The following is an 18,356-nucleotide window of genomic DNA, read 5'->3' on the forward strand; positions in this document are numbered from 1 at the left end:
CGTTCATCTTTAAAATTCCCACTATAAACTATAAACTAACTGAAATGTTTAGGATGAGCATGTACCCCACCTGTATATGACTATATCTACTAATGATCACCATAACATGCCAGCATCAAACAGGGGACAAATTGTCAAGAAATAATAATATTTTTTATTTGGGACTCATACAAATCAGCACTGGATCTCAGGACTGATGCTGTCATTACACTTTCATAAATAATCTTACATGCACATAGGATGTAATGAAGCCTAACGCCTGAGATATATGTTCAAATAAATAAAGTGAAGAACAAACATTAACACACCAGTCTCATTAAGGGTGCCGTGGGGTCTATTCTGATTGGTTACACACTAAATTTACCACCGTAGTGCACCACTTAGTTCCAAACTGCTCTCCATTTTTGCAATGCAAAGCAGTTTCTGAGATTCAGTGGGAAATTGGTCTTGGACACTTCACCCACACTGCAGCCATACTCGCACATAAATCACTGTCCTTTTTCATTAAAACTAAAATGGAAATACTACGTGGAAATGTTCCCTTGAAAGATAATGGACTGGTCTTGGAATTCGAAGTGAGCACAAAAGTAAGTTTCCATCCGAGCCGCTGGAAGATCTTTTCAAGAGAGAATACTGTCATAGAACCTCCCTAAATATCAACCTTATCAAATAAAAATAAGCTTAAACTTTCAGGGAACATAACAAACCGGTTAATATTTGCAAGGGATTTTATATGTGAAGTCACAAATTTGTAGATACTGAACATTTCTGTTTTCCTCTAACTATCTCATGGTTCAGTAAAATACCCATTTGTACAAAATTCCATTAGTCTGCAGGGATATTTGTGAGAAAGACACAATGATGCATCATTACTTTAGATGATAAAGGCTTCAATCCAGAATTCTACAGTCTGTAAACATCCTTGCTGTAAGCATTTATTAAAACCCCTTAATGATTTAATGAGTTAAGTCCTTTGGGAGTGGAGCATTATGTCTCAGAGGGTTCACAGTGGCCTTGAAAGTACCGCCACAAGGTTGCATGAGATGATCCGGTGGACTTGTATTATATTTTGCTTTGAGGATTAAATGGATAAGCATCCATGGGCAAGTTAAGTTGAATGTCATGTATCTTTTTATTTTCCAAATACCAGCTCCAGAAAATAGATTTAAAAATAAAAATTCTTACATACACATTGATTTTACCTTCCAGCATTTCCATTTCTTTGCCTTGAGAAGAAATTATCTAAGATGTCCCCCAGCTAAACCTAAACAAAAGTAAAACCTTACATATTCACCATGGTTCCATTTTCATTTCATGCCCACATGTTGTGCTGATTTCCATATAAATGACAACAATTGTGGCTGTTTTGCTGTTGTGAGTGCCCTATACAACTGTTGGCACTGTTATTTGTATTTTCCGTGGCACATGCTATGTGTCTTCAGGGTTGGACGTGCTCATGTAAAGTGATGATTTCTGGTTTTACCCATGGGAAGATGGAACTGTGTGTCGAGAAAAAAGCTCCAAGACTGTGGAATCTGTGGATTCAGTCTTTTCCCTGGGGAGGAATTTGATCAGCAATGGCTGATTTTGGACAAATTACTCTGAGAAACAAAGCTGTCTATTAGTATCCAAAGTGTTCCACTTTGGTGGTACACTGGCCAGCTGTGAGGCAAATGAGGAAACAAAAACACTAAGTGAGCAGGGAACTATGTGCCAGATAACAGGTGGTGCAGTTAGAGTCGTACTTTTCTCAATGTGTGTGAACTCAAAAGAGTTGAAGCCTTTGAATGACATTTCAGTGTCATGACCGTCATAATGCAGATGGTCAGCGAGCAGTAGCGGTGGTCGTACGGTGGTCGGATTCACTTTCGCCTCATCGAAGAAAGCCGCTGAGCTGTGCGGCACGAAGAGAATCAGTGTTCGTCACTTCTGCCTACATGTGTAAACACAAATGGTATGTTCAATCACAACATATTATAACACACACACACACACACACACAGCTGAACAGAGAGCGCAGTCAACAAACACAGACACGCTTGCTCTACTTAGCATTGTCATGTTTTTGACACATAATTGAAGTAATATGATTCGAGTTTACATTCAGACGTCAAAACGCTGTAGCACAAGTTGCCAACATGTGGTTTTTAGGTTAATTTCACTCGCGCTGTTGCAGGAAACCAAAGAATCAGTCAGTTTTTGGACATAGAGTCAATTTTTTTCTCTCCCTGTATTAGATTCTAAATTCAATACAGAAAGAATGGATGGTACACAGGTTATTCACACACACTGTGAACTCTGATTTAAGGGGAGCACATACAACCTCTCACAACACAGAAGGTCAAACAAATGTGGGACTTTCAATAATTCATACAGTACTAAACCAAAATAACACCAACAAAGAGAGGCTATAACAGGGAGGTGTCCCATCCATCATAAAAACAAAAACCATAGCTACTGAAGATTCATTTTATTTGCTGAAATGAAACTCAAGAGACCATAAAAGAAAACAACAAAAAGGCAACAAATAAAAAGTTGTGGGGTGATATTTGCCCTCTAAACACCAACAAGCAACAACAACAAGCCATTTTTGTTACTTACATACAATTGTTCTCGAAAACTAAAGTCATGAATCACTTAGGGATTGTTGCCATCATCAAAGCTCACTTTGTCTTTATTCTGTCTGCTCTCTCATCATGTATTCCTTTGGGCAACTCAAGATATTTCACCTTCATTGCATCACGTTTGATCTCTGTTTTGGGGCGGGTTACCTCTGGAATACAGATTGACAAACATAAATCTAACTGTCCAAACTACAGGCATATTCATCATTTCTGTGTCGCCCGTCAAATCCACAAACCGCACCGCCACTGTGTGCGTTCTGTTAGTCGTGCATGACCTCACCTGTTGCTCTTGAACACCTTTCAAATCAGGTTAGTAACACAAGATATACTGCGGGCGATAGGCTGTACATCATAGCAGAGTCAAAGGAGGGGAATTAATTAACACAAGGAAGCACAGACACAAATCACAGCCAGCGTATGGGGTATCCGCACACGGGGCGACACGGAGGTTTATCAAAGCCTCTTCATTTGCTGTTATCGAGGAATGTGTTTCATTTATGTGAAACTTGTCTCACTTGAAGAACAACAAAGCGAACTGCTTCATGGTTGCCATTGATTGCCTGCCTCAGCTGCCGTTCTTTCCTGTTTAAGCATAATATTGTCTGTTTCATTGTGAATCAAAGCGGTCGAATGAATTACTCAGAGCACAAAGCCGTTTCTGAGTGAGTCGGTGTAAAAGCGCAGGAAGAGGGAGGAGTGCTGAATCATTTAGGGTCCAGCTTAAGGGAATTTCAGAGAAGATGGCGCTGAATGAGATGCATCTATGGATTCAATGGTCACAGTATTATTTTCCCCACAATTCAATCCCATAACAAATGAGCAGCTGTCATTGCCAACATTGATTTATTCCCACAGGTGTGCATTAGTTTCGGAGCCAGTGCTTCTTCATGGCCAGCTGCCGAAGATTAACTACAGCACATCAATGTGTTCTCCAACAGAGATCCTCATCGGATCACTCTTACTTTGCCGTCTCAGCTACAGCTCTGCTTTTGTTACATTCATTTCATTCATGCGGCTTTAAGGGACGACAAGCCTGCAGCCAGCGTCACTGTCACTTAAAATGGTTTAACTTCGACACAGAGCAGAAAACTTTGGCTGGAGAGCCACAGGGAAACATAGATAATGAAGTACTGAAGTAGTTCACTCTTTAGTTTGTATTACCTCCACCAAAGCATGGCTTCATGTGCACCTATTTTTGTTGGCAAATTCCTGTCTATAGTTTTTGATCCACCCATCGATTGTGTCAAAGACATTTCTTTAATTTTCAAGAAACCTGTATCTCTTATTATGGGCAAAATCATATTTCAGAATTAAGGCACCCACTTGCACCTGCTTCTGCTGCAGATCACAGATTTGGCATTGGAAGTCCCATCTCAACAGATTAGGCACGTCATTCTTAGATAAGATGGTAATAGCTATAAGCAGGTAAAGTTCTACAAGATTCAGAAAGTATTCTGGATCCAGTGGATCAAATTGTAAAGATTTCAGGCACTCTTATTATTCCAATTCACTGGTATGAATGGGTATGAAAGTGTGAGTGAATGGCAAAACTGTAGAAAACTATAGTGTAAAGCAGCTTTGAGTGGTCATCAAGAACAGAAAAGCACTATATAAATACAGACCTTTAATCATTTATTCACTGCTGTGGGCTTTCACAATCTCAAAATCTAGACATCACAACTTGTCTAGATTAAATAAAAATGTGAAGCTCAGGGACTTGCCATTAACCCACAGACCAAATCAGCATGTTGTGTGTGCTGGGGCATTTAAAAGTGGTTTTGTATAATAAACTCAGGCAAGAGTAGTAGATGGCATAATTTAAAAAGTAACAGGATTTATTTTAATAAATGTATGCGTAAACATAGCTGATATTTGGTTCTAAGTTCATTTATAAAAGCCAGAATCAAATTATCTTCCCGCAGAGACACTGAAGACGGAGGAGGTAAAAATTAAGGTTTTTTTTCCAACTTGTCAGCTCTCAACTTGTCATCATTATGTTGACCCATCACAGCATCTTGCAGGATCTAATTCTAGGAAAGGACTTTTACTTCACCTTCACTTTAAAGGGTCCCGTGGTGCAATGCGTTATAGGACGGTATAGAAAGTGACTGCTCGGAAGCTTTAATGTCGGCCTGTCTTCTTTCTCACACGCACTGTGTTCTTTGGCTGACAGGAAATGCTGCCGAGTGATTGACACTCAAACCATGTGCAAATTATAAATGACACCCAAAGGACAGACTCAGGTTATTGGACCATCTTCAAGGGTACATAGGAGCAAGAGGGATCTGGGGCTGAAAGTAATAAAAGTTGAGGGAAAAAGTAACACACTTTTGGGGAAGTGTTTAAAATATAAACATCAGTGGCTTATGAATTCACTCATTGTCTGTCACTCTATCCTCCACATGAGGGTCGTGGAGTCACTGTAGCCAACTCCGGCTGACAAAGGGCAAAAGGTGAGGCACACTGTGGACAGGTCGCCAGTCCATCGCAGGGCAAACACACAGAGACAAACTCACTCTCACACTCACACCAATATAGACTTCTTCAAGTTTTTGGACTGTGGGAGAAAACCCACAGGCACATGGGGAGAACATGCAAACATACAGATGGTAAATTTAGGCATAATATTGTTGAAATTACTTATTTTTATCAAGCAATTTCATGTTTTAATAAAAAGATACTTCATTGAATACATGCAACCGGGATATCTCAAATTCTATTACATTTCAATAACTGGCAGAAAGAGGTGCAGTGACATGTTCAAAACCCTAAAAAAAAACCTGGAAAAGCATGAAATAATAGTGTGAATAAAGCAGTAAGAACTGTGTGTTGAGTTACTCAAAGAAGGTACACATGTATATATGTTTTTTTGAAAGGAATGTTTTAAGTTAATCAGAAAAGAAGCTGAAAGATGAATTCTTCCCCAGTGAGATGACGGCATTTGTCTTTGTATAAGAAATCAAAGAGAGATGGTAGAGCGGACTGGAAACTGGAACAGGGAGCATGAGGAGTTGCGAGTTTGAAGTAACAAACTGAGATATAGAATATATAGAATAATCAGTGAGATGGGTATTATTATTCCTAAACTATGTAGAAATAAAACTTACCACTATGAATTCACGCAGATATAAAAAAATAATAATCAAATTTTCCTTTCTAATTAGGAACAAAGTTGATGATTTTGGTATTTATACTAATTAACTGTGAAACATGTGCTAGAGGAGAGGAATAGTTTGTTATATTGGATTCCATAAATGAATCACATTGTGAAGGATTCTTTTTGTGACGGTTTACTTATTTACAGCAATAAGCTCTGGTGAAACCAACAAAAGATGCGTAATTCAGTCAAAAACTACACATCTACAAATGCCATTTAAAAATTGCTAAGTAATCCATCTGTGCCGTGATCTGTGTTCTTTCACTGGTGCAAATGCACATGTGATTATATAAAGTATGGCAGGGCAGAATAGTTCAGCAACCTTGCGGCTGGTCTTTATCACACTCATAAAAACAGAGGCGAGAGTAATTCCACTGATAATGAAATGTGACTCCACATATTCACCGCCCTGCTTGTCATTCTGCACATTCTCTGCTCGCTGTGTCACTTTTTTTGGAGTAAATGAATCATTCCAGCTGTTATTTACATCCAGTGAGTCCACAGTCGTAACAGCCAAATTACTGTCATAAATCTCACTAATTCTGGAGACTCTCCAGTTTGGACATATGATGGAGCTGCATAAACTTAGCCAAACTTTTTTTGAGTCATGAGATCTTTTCTGCTCTCGTTTGCGCCGACAAATGCACCGACATAAGAACTTCACAAGAACTTTCCACAAAATAATGACGAAACACGGCTAAACAAGCTTACTGAAACACTATAAATGCAAATGTTGGTGGCTGTAATGCAAATACTGCTTAATTTGCATACAAAAAGTCACACACTGAGCAATTTCTTTCATTGAAAAGGTCTCATACTGTATAAGATTTTCCTTTGCACATCTCTTTTAATGATGGCTCCAGACTAATTGAAACATATACCGGGACCTGTGGTCCGGCATCTCTGTTCATGAAGCAATCTCATTATATGACAAAGCATATGATAAATATTCAGCACCAGATTCAAATTCATTCAGTTTATGCCTGCAGCCTGTGAGTAATTAATGCCAGATTTGACTAAAGCAGAGCCAACTTCTCAGTCAGAATCGCGAGTGCCCTGTGGCCCTACTCTGAGAGAGAAGGAGTGTCAAGTTCAGTTTGGTTTGCATGTTAATGCTAGGATTTGCCTGAGTTCAAGAATGTCAGAAAACAGATGAAAAAGTGATGCTGCATAGAGATACTGATTAATAAGGCAATGAGATTCCCAAAGCATTTTCAAAACCAGTTTGAGAAATCTTTCTGTGGTTTGACATACATGAGGTGAAGAAATGTGAAAACATGGCAAGGAAAAAATCTCTTATGCAGGTGAAATAGTTGGGCAAAAGAATCACAAACTGAGGTAATTAAATATCATAATATTTAACACAATAATACAACAAGAGTGGAGCTATACACTTTTGGTTGTTAGTTAAGGTTAAATTTCAGTAAACCTCTGAAATCACATATACTGAGAGTTAATGTTCACACACGCACATTTTCCCATGACTGATATAACATGTTGAGCCAGTAAAATTTCACCTTTATAAATCGAGAATATTGAGACCACAAGATACAAAAATTAAATAAATAATAATTCCTAGAATAAAAATAGGTCCTTGCACCACTGTGTGAGTGTTTGGGCCCTAATCACACATAAAACAAACTCAGGATTATAATACAGACTGGGCAAATTATATTCAAGATAAACAAAACATATACTACCCAGAATAAGTAAGAACAAAGAAAATACAGCAAATAACTCAAGCAGTGTAAAGAAATTGATAACCACAAATTAATCTAACAAAACAAAGAAATACGACAAATTATACTCCAAAAATTAAACTACATATAATTTCCCAGAATGATTAAAGAAAATAATAAACATATATAACACTACAAAATGTACTTAAATAATATATTCCCTTAAAAATGTATATAATACAAATGTTAATCAAATCAAGTTAACCAAAATAAATCTCAGAAATCAAAAACACAAAGGGCAGGTGGAATAACACAATCAAGTTAATAAACAAAACCCAAATAATCCTAAACTAAGATATCAGAATAAAATCAAGCAAACACAAGGCAGTCATGCAGCTCAAGCCACCAGCAGATAAACAGGGATTCACTACAGGCCTACGAGAGCCAAGACAGCGGCCCTGAAACATCAGAGCCGCAAGACAGCGGCAGGAAGAAGCCGTTAAACGGCGCAAAATCACGCAGAGACAAAGCAGGTGATCGTGACGTCATCCAGGTCACAGTTTTATTAACCAGGTGGCCAACATTTATCTACAAAATACAAAATTAGCACACTTATGAAGCTAAAACAATATTTTTAAACGCAGCAATAAAAACTACAACAAACCCGCACAACACATAGGGGAGAGAGAGCGAGAGAGACTCGCGCCACTTCCGGAATTCACCTGCAACCACACTGGTGTTAGCCGTGAGGCACCAAGCAGTATGACGCAGAGCGGGAGAGGACACTTAGTGCCGCAAGCTGAAGAGACAGCGCACCTTGAGCGTGGCGAGCAAGCCCAGCCGCTCTGCAGTACAACAAAACAACGCCATAAGCACACAGGTGGATACGCATCCGAGACGTGAAGCAGCGAGCAGTTCTACTCACCGAGAGCCAAACACTCCGACCGGAAGTGACGCGTTGGACAGGAGCGCAAAGAGTGGGACGCGGGAAAATCTGCCGCATTTATAGTCCATTCCACATACAATTGAAATGAATTGAATGACTTTATTCCTTCCCCGGGGGGAAACACACATTCACAATAGCTCAGTTAAGAAAAATGAGAATAGAATAAAAATAAAAATAAAAATAAAAAAAAATAAAAATACAATACAGTACAATACAAAAATAAATAAAAAATAAAAAGTAAAAAAGATAAAATTACATTCTAATATAGAGTAGTATCAGGGATCAAGTAGGATCAAGTGGGAAAGTGAGTGGACATTTACGAGGAGCATCAATCAATGCATACCATTGGTGTTCAAATTAGGGCCGTCATACTGCATTACATTACATTACATGTCATTTAGCAGACGCTTTTATCCAAAGCGACTTACAAAAGTGCATTTAAACATTTGGGTACAAATAAGAGCTAGAAGTAAGTAAGAGCTTCAAGAAGTAAGTAAGAGCTTCATCCCATGCTACTGCATGAGATGGAACGCATCCATGCTGCTACATATAGAAACTTTTCTGTATGCGTCATTTGAGAACACTGAACTCTGTCTAATATCTTGATCAATCACATTCCCCCAGGTTTGATTGCTGCTGGTGATGTGTATCAGGCCAGAGCTTACATGTATTAGGCTGGATGTATGTGTATAATGTAGATTCGGTTATAGCCTGGTAAACTGTGGTCATTTTTAATTGTGTCTATCCCCCAGAATCTTAAAAGGCTTTAACTTCCAGGAAAACGTGTCAATCACCTGAGAATCCTCTTGACCCCGCTTCCCCCCCTCCCCCAGCTCTTTAAGCTGTCAGTTGCCTGTAAGGAAACACTCAATCTTCTCTTGTCCTCCTTCTCCCACAGAAAGCACTTGTCCATAGTTTTAATTTCCATTTGAACAAGTTGAACAAAGTCAATATTAAGGATATTTGAGTTGTATCACCATCTATCAATGATAAATATCCCTAATTAGCATTCAGGACATGACTGCGTCTGCAGTCGAGTGAATCCTCTTGATCAAGAACTCTATCAATTCATGCTGCCAACACTAACCATCAACCAGAGCTGAGTGATAACAATCTGAGTAAACAAGCCCTGATCGAAAGATTCACACAGGTATTTCAACACCACGGAACAACACACACATCACACTAAAGACAAGACATTTCATTGGACAACAAAAATAAATAAAATATCAAATATAACATCCTTAATAATGGATGACTCCGCTAGTAGAGACCCCAACAAAATACTAAAGACACAAAGGTAAATGAAAGAGAAAGAAGACTGAAGATTAAAAAGAACAAAAACAAATTAAGTCTCAAAAGAAACATTTTTCTTAAACGCCTCAAAAAACAGGGTTTGGTAGAAAAAAATCATGAATACATTGAATTACCTGTGGCTATTTCACAGTCATCAACATTTTCGGAATGGAATGGTTTTATCATGAAAGAGCAGCAGTTTAACGGTGAAAGGAGGAAATTAAAACATTTGAATATTGAATGGATAGTTCTAAAAAAAACACACACAAAAAACAATGTCCATAACAACAAGACAAACAGTTTGTCTTTTTCTTAGATCATGAGAAAAGCATCTTCAGAGTCTGAACATTTCCTGTTGTGATTTCCAGAATTGAAGGCACTGCACTGATATGAATTCATTTCTGACAGTGTCGGTGGACGATGTGCTGTATTTACACTCCAGCCTGCAATCTACAATGGAATTTCCCAATTTAACAATGAATTTCAAGGATCTTGGCTCTCATTTAAGAAGGTTTATTGGGTTTATCCTGAGGGTTTATTGACAGAAATTGATCTAAGTTTGTTTAAGTTTATAATAAAAAACTGCATGTGTTTGTGGCCTTAAGATAAGTCAATTGTGTACTTTAGGCAAGGGCCTTGCTGTGCAGAGACAATCTGGCCACACATGCTGATAACCAGGGTCAAAACACACCAGTAAAGCATATGAATACGAGGCTGAACCTCTATGTCAAACACTATATATGGAAAATAAATATTTGCACTTATTCTATTTTTAATAATGTCTAAGATACATTCTTCATAAATAAGGCGTAGAGGTTAAAAATACAGATGTTCCACAACAGATGAAAACCTGCTACTTGTTCTCTGAAAAAAAATGCAGTGCATACTTGCACATCCAGCTAAAACTGTTGACAAACAATCTCACACACTGATTCTCCCGGTGATGAAAACATGGATGTGTTCTGTTGATAAAAAAGACGCCACATTGTGGAGTAACCTGCCCTGAGGTGTGTAATTCATGGCAGCATCAGAGACAGAAACAATGCTTGGAAACGCCGCTTTCAGAGAGCTAATTTGCATTCATGTGTGCTACAGCAACACGCCATGGTTTACCACAGAGCTCAGGCAAGGGAGACACGTTGAGGGAGCTCACAAGGCAGAAAATAGAGAGGAATACAGAGCAGCAAAAAACAGCTCAACATGGAATTACTAAGTTGGACAGACACGTCTCCACCTGATTCAGTCCAAGGGCTGTACCTGTTAGAGTTAGTTCAGAATAGGTTTGTCTCCCCAATAGCCGTGCCATATTGTATCGTGGTGTTTGTGAAAATGTAAGGATGTTTCATCCTTTGAATTCAAACTTATCATATGTATGTGCATCAGATGTGGATTATAGGAGCGAGCAGATGTGCTAAACACAATATAAACAGTTTCTAACATGGTGACTTGGCAGTGTCCTGTGGGCTCAAATGCACTGAAAAATGTAAATGCACACAATATGTTTTTCTTTTTGCATATCTGATATCAGTGCATTCCATAAAAAATAACAACTTATGTGACTTAATGTGTTTTTAATGCTGTGTGTATATAATGCCTTTATTTTGTAAAGCACTTTGGTCACCTCTGGGTTGTTGTAAAGGGCTATAGAGTGATAATTGCCATCATCTGTGACCTACAGTAGCTCAGGTTAAACCCTTTATAAAAACAAATGAATACAGACAATGAAATAATTCATGACTGAAAAGGAGCATGAATGAATAAATAGAAATAAGACAGGAAACAAACAATTGTCTCCTTTTAAATCACAGTTTATAAAAACAAGACCTTTAATGTTTTGACAGTAAAAAAAACCATTTCTAACGCAAAGCATAGAAATACACATTTTCTGAACAATAAAATAGCCTTTAGCCACTTAAAAACTGATATTTTTAGTAACAAATTGTTTGTACTGGACAACACTTTACTTTGAACCACTTTCCAGTGTAAAAATGTCCAAACCAGCCAATACAGACCAGCACTGAAATCACTACTTTTGTCCGTGGCAGTACAGCACAACTGCTCTTTTGGAGCTGTGGAGTAATGACTTCCAGTTGTTAAGTTGCGTTAGGTGAAACTAATATACAGTACCTTAAAGACATGGCACTGTTGCATATTTTACTGATGCCCTATGCACCATTTTTGGGAGTAGAAAATACACACAGTGAAATCTGTAATTATTCCGTTTTTTGTCATTCATATTCATCAATATCACTCATCTTGCTCACATCACTACAGCCAGAACCCATCAAGACTGTGCAAGGTCAAACTAAAGTTGGCTTTTTGTTTTGTGTAACAGGTGTCGTTTCATATGCATTCTTTTACCAGTATTTTTCATTCACATTCAATTTTTAATCTGGCTTCATCAACGAACAGCTCACCATCCAAATAGCAGTCAAGTGCATGGCACAGGCTCCCAGCAGTGTAACAGCTCACTTTCATTCACAGTGCTGCCAGGAGGCTGCAGTGCAGTGCAGATGAAAACGTGTCCTTGATTTTGGGGAATACTCAGTATTATCAGCAGGTGCAGTAATGGCATCAGACACGACCAATTAATAGCTGTAAAAGCTGTGTGCACACACCAAGCCTTTCTGACTATGTTGTGGGGAAGCTGATGTCCTTGTAGGGAAAGAAGAGAGAGAAGGAAAATGCATTTGTGTTTCTGTGTGACTTTGGTCCAACATGGAAAATGCAGCAATTTGCCAGAGACGGTTTGGCAGTATAGGAGCTTTTGACTTTAAAATTGGAAGCATGTGTTGGGTGATACTGATGAATTGCTGACTGCTCTGTGTTGAACAACAGTCAAGATACAACAGCTGGTGTGTGATACATGGTTGAAATGTCACCATGTAACAATGAATCAGTTTAGGAGAGTTTATAGGCAGAACCTGAATCTACTATCCAAGTATGTTTTAATCAATCCATCTATCCATCTTCCTCATTTGTTTCAATCTGCAGTATTTATATTAAATATATATTAATTTCCTTTGCACTGGACCTTTAGGATTAATTCTGATGAGTACGATATTTTCTATTTTCACAATTGTTTATAAAACGGGCAAAATGCTTGTGTGCTACTTGATGCATACAATCAGACACCATTACAATGGTATACCTGAGCCTGAATAGCATTAAAGGTGGTTACAAAGAATGACTGCCCTCTTTGTCCCTCTAAGTGCAATAAAAGCAGCCTTCCATCTTCAGCCAACACTTATTTACGCTCATTTGTCTGCCACAAAACAACCTACTAGGTCAGAGAAAAGAAAGAGGCAGGGCTGAATGCAGAGTCAACTCAACCAAAACTGGCTTTTGATTACTTGTGTATGTACAGAGAACAACATGTTGTGTTTATTCATGTGTACAGATGAAGAACGGCAGAGGCAGAGGAGGATGAAAGCCAAGGGAGAAGACCAGACAGACCTAGAAACTGCCAAAAGTCATAAAACTTTAACCTTTGTGTCAAACCACAAAGGGCTTCATTCCATTAAGTTGAACCAGGTCCATGGTCCCGGTATTGTGCATGTTTTATCACCGGCCCGGTTTACTGAGTCACTTAATGAAACAGCCTTCGTGCTATAACAAATCAAAATAACTGCTGTATAAAAGGTTTATTGCTTTGGTTTTCAAAAGAAATCGCTGACCACCTCCCATCAATATGAAAAATCTGCTTGGAGACATTCACTGCCACCATCCTCTAATCAGTGTCAGTAAATCATAGGCTTTCTGACAGGCTGGAGACAGTTCATCCGATGCGAATATGGACAGAGGTGGGCCCATGTAGCACGGAGAAATGGGACTGGAAACATTATGACAGGCTTTTCCTAGAAGAAGAAAAAAAATCACCCCTCTCACGGGCTTATATATTACAGCTCTTCACTGCACTCCAGAACCTATTTTGTGATTAAATGTTGTAATGTACTTTCTAGGTGTATCCACATTTAAGCTCAATCTACCCTATCTTCTTCTATTTCAGCTCTTGATTTTCTATATTTTTTTCCAAATTACCGACATGGGTTTCTGAGATAGAGAGTGATGGCAATCTTTTTGTTTACACTGAGAAAAGAGTGAGGAGGGAAAAATTGTACCCATTTGTTCAAATCACACAGAAAGCTGTCGAAAACAACCTTGTGTTTCACATGCTAGCGATGAAATATCCACAATGCTGCACAGTTTAGTTAATGTACAAAACAAAAAAACAAAAATGTATTGACTTGGTTACTGCAATACTCATCAGACATTAAAAAAGAAAATACTAGTGGTAATGAAAAAAGTATTTGTTTTTCTCTGGTCTGCACTTTAAATTACTGTCTGGAGGAAATGGATTGTCTCGAAACGCTCCCACATTGGAGGATTTGTTTTATTGCTGAACTTTAAGCAAAACTGTTTTTAAAAGAAATCGGCCTGTCATCAAAACCTTACCTTTACTTTTTATGTGCAAGCTGCTAAAATTCATGTACCTTGAGAATGCCAAGCATCATCAAAATAGGAATAATAGAGTACTATTCTTACAGTACTTACAAACAGCGGACACCGCGCCGTATTGAAGGTCTGACACTAACGATAGAGAACCCATACGTCTCAGGAAACTGTTTACTGATAATACAAATGTAGTGAGAAGTAGAGCAAATTCTCAGTAGACTTACAAACAAATAGACTTTTTTGGTCATTCCTGCATGTAGACTTCTCTCTCTGGGAGAGGTGACTTCATCCCGAAGTATCAAAAGTGACTTTGGCTAGCAAATTAGTTGAGTTTACTGAAATGCCCTGCTTGTGGCAAACTGTCATTAACATTAATACTTACATAGAGCGAGCTATCAAACACTAAAAACACAAAACATGAACAATAAAATATCAAAATGTTTAATTTACTCATTTTATGTCATCCTTTTTGTGCGCTATTCTGAATCCTTAATGATTATCTTCTGTCAAAGGCACTAAATCAGTGTTCAACATTACATATTAATAAAATATTACTTTTACACACTTACGCAATCTAAATTTACAACACTTTTGCGCCTTCATACAGCATTATTACTATTTGAAAAACTTAAATTGCTTTGTGCAAATTTGTCAAACGATGCTGACTTCCTGTAAGACAAATTTCAGGGTAAACAAATCCCACATCACAACAAGCACATTTTGTGTCTTTACAAATATATCAATGCCCAAATGATATTCACAGTAATATCTCAAACTGGTTAAAAATAAAACTGTGTGTTTTTTAAATCAATTACTTACCTGCAAAATCCAAGTATTGTTCAGCAGCAATTGTGCATGGTACATACAGCAGGTTGTGCCTTTGGGCAAAAGTTTTCCCCTAAAACAGGCCTGATGCCAACAGTTCCACCTGAGGTGCTGCTCTACTTCACATTTTAAATGTGTCAAAATAACATTTCATGTTTGGATAAAATCCAGTTCATTTTGCCTAGAAATACAAATACCAACTTCATGGCAGCACCAAAGAAGTATAAATCATGATGTGGTCCTCATGCATCTCTGTGTGTTGTAAAAAAAGATGTTGTAAACATGTCGTCATATCAGAGGTGAATCAAATCCTTCTCCTTTATCTGTCCTTTCATTTTGACATTTTTCAGCATCAACATTCCTTGCACTGACAACTGATTAACTGCAGCGTCTCTGAACTTAACGCTTTGATTACACAACATTGGTTTGCCTCCTACTTAAAATGGCACACGCACAAAGAATCAGAGATCTTAAAATGTTAAAAGAATGTTTCATTTCTTTTGATCTTCACACATGCTTCTATTTGAACCCATGTACTGTAGTTTGACACAATATCAATGACGGATCTAATAATTGACGCACCTCGTCTCATGTTTGCTGCGGCACCTGCTGCACCTGTGCTGCACGTGTTAAGTGTCCTTCAGTGTGTCATGCATTGAGCACCAATTAACCCAGTTTATTTGCCTGTCACCCATTGTGCTAGGGGATTAAATGTCACAGATTTCTCTCAGGAAGTTAAATCACTCCTGAGTGTTGGTGTTTCCTACTCCTGTTTGCTTTTTTATGTTATTTGAGAATAAACACTGGTACAAGTAATTAATTCAAATGCCGCCATTGGCACCATCTTTTTTTCAAGTTGAGCATTGACTCAAGGTCAAAATTGATGATATCTCTATCAGCTAAGGTGATCGTTCAATCTTTAATTTTTTTCCAAGTTACATTTACACTTTGTATGTGGGATGACTTGACCAATGTTCTCCCCGTACATGAGTGGGTTTTCTCCAGGTCCTCCAGTTTCCTCTCTCAGCCCAAAAACATGCAGTGGTTAATTGGACACTCTATTGTGTATCACCTTATGCCTTTTACCCATGTGGAACAATGAGTGAGTGTGGTTTAACTTATTATTTTTTGTCACAGCCACACATGATGGACTGGACAGACCTGAAGATTCCACATAATAGTTTGCAACAGTCAGTAAATACCCAAAGTTCAGCTACAGTTTAGGGTTATGGTGAAGTTGAGAGAAGTAAAAAGGCAGTTTCTGCCACAATCGAAATGAGTAACAACAACTTACATAATTTCAAATCATGTTTTTCTCTCTAGAACTAGAAATTAATTATGGTCATCGACAGAGGGGTGAGAGCCTTGTACCAACATCCATCCTGTATGCTCATGGCATAAAACAAACTTCCATTTTTCGTACTAATGCTCAAAAATGCAGTGAAGGAGGTGCGCCTGCAGGCACAGCGAGCAGAGGTCTTAATTAACGCGAGTAAAGGGCAGTGACAAAAATGACAAGTGAGCCCACACACACAACTCCAGGCCATTTATCAAGGAGATATATGTGAGCATCCCATTATCTCTTTATCTGTGTTATTTCTCAGCCTTTTGTTTCCCCAGTCCAGTCCACTCTCTCTATCCATTAGACTTTCTTTGGAATCTTGCATTTGGCATTTAGAAGAGCACTGGAAGAAACATATATATAATGTGATATTTTTTAGTGTACATACTGAACATTTACATGAAAGATGATATTGAGGCAGGGGGCGTGGTCAAAAGCAGGGGATAGGGTTAAATGAAGCAATCACTCAGTTCGGCACATGCATTATCTCAAAGCACCACCCACTTCTTTCAATGAGAATCCACTTCGCTCCATCATTATGCAGCACAATGAGGATGTAAGACGTCTCTCCATACGAATAATCTATAATCCATAATCTATATTTTGAGCACCGAAATGACTGAGAGATTGTTGAGGTGCAGTGACATTTTTAAGGGTCAACCATAAAAGACAAGAAAATGAGATGGAGGAAAATCATTACTCTCCCGCTTTACACCCTCTTATCATGCTCCAACAGCCAAGGCTTGGAGAGAGAATGAAACATACTCTTGTGCATATGATGTGTTGAGGCTGCAACACAAATTTCATCTCATCATTCGCCCTGCTAACATAAATTACACACTCAAACCCAAAACTTCCATGCTGCCAGTGCTGGAAAATAAATCTGATACCTCTAACACAACTGGCCGGATGGAAATGAATCACGCCAGGAGAGTCTGTCCAAGTTTTAAGTGCTATTAATAAATCAACTCAATGTAGTGCTAAAGGGATTATTCAAATAATATGTTGAAAAATGTGTATCATTAATATTGAGGCTCGGCAGCGCTGGCCATAGAATGGACACATTTAATCTGAGACACATCAGCGTGGCAAGCCTCATAGAGAGTTAGCCTCGCACCAGTCAGGCGCCTCAGGAACTGCTGGATCACAAAGTCATGGCTTTCAAAGAGCCAGCTTGTCTTCCAAACTGATAAATGACCCATACCATGCTCAGGCCATCCACACCATACGTGTGTGCTACCAAGCAAGGAGCACCAGAAAGTGCTTTTTTTCCCCTCAATTTTTATTTTTTTGTGGGAGACTTGGCTTCGCCTTTGGGCTACGCTTTGTCTTCTCCTTTGCCTCCTGCCCCCGCCACATCTGACAGTCCTCGGGTGTCAGTGTGCATGAAAAAGTAAAGAACTGATTGAACTTATGGCATACTGCTACAGTATGCTTACAGGCTTACCGACACACACTCAAACAACAGCTGTGGAAGAGCTGCGGGTTTAGTCTACTTAGTTTAAAACGTGAAAAAGGATGCAGTTATAATGGCATATATCAAAAACAGTGTTGTATCATAATAGATTCAGGTTCCTTCATTCCCTATTGGTGCCAACTCCAAGCAGAAGGGTTTATTGTTAACGGCACTATAGCTATTTCTCACTTCCCACCTTTTATTTACATGAAAATGATTCATTTGTTGGTATCATGTAAGCTACTGCTCCACTTAGTGACTCATTCTGAAAATTCCAGCGAAATACTGATTCAGTTTTCTGATGAAGACACTTTGCACACAGGCGATCACTTTGGCGATGCATGCAGATCATTTTGCCTCAGGCTAGGTCACTTCCATCCCATACACATAAAGCTTTAATCTGACTTTGAGAACAATAGCTCTAAGTTCACCTTTACTGTCAAGATTCTCTTTATTGCCGGAGTAATGACTAGGGGAGTTTGGTTTGATGAGACTTCAAAGCTCACAAAGTTTGAATAATTGAAGTATCTCATAATCACATTTAGAACTTGAGAGCTAGACCTAAAAATCAGAAGT

This window comes from Solea senegalensis, linkage group LG1 (genome assembly GCF_019176455.1).
Source record: "Solea senegalensis isolate Sse05_10M linkage group LG1, IFAPA_SoseM_1, whole genome shotgun sequence".
Taxonomy (NCBI): domain Eukaryota; kingdom Metazoa; phylum Chordata; class Actinopteri; order Pleuronectiformes; family Soleidae; genus Solea; species Solea senegalensis.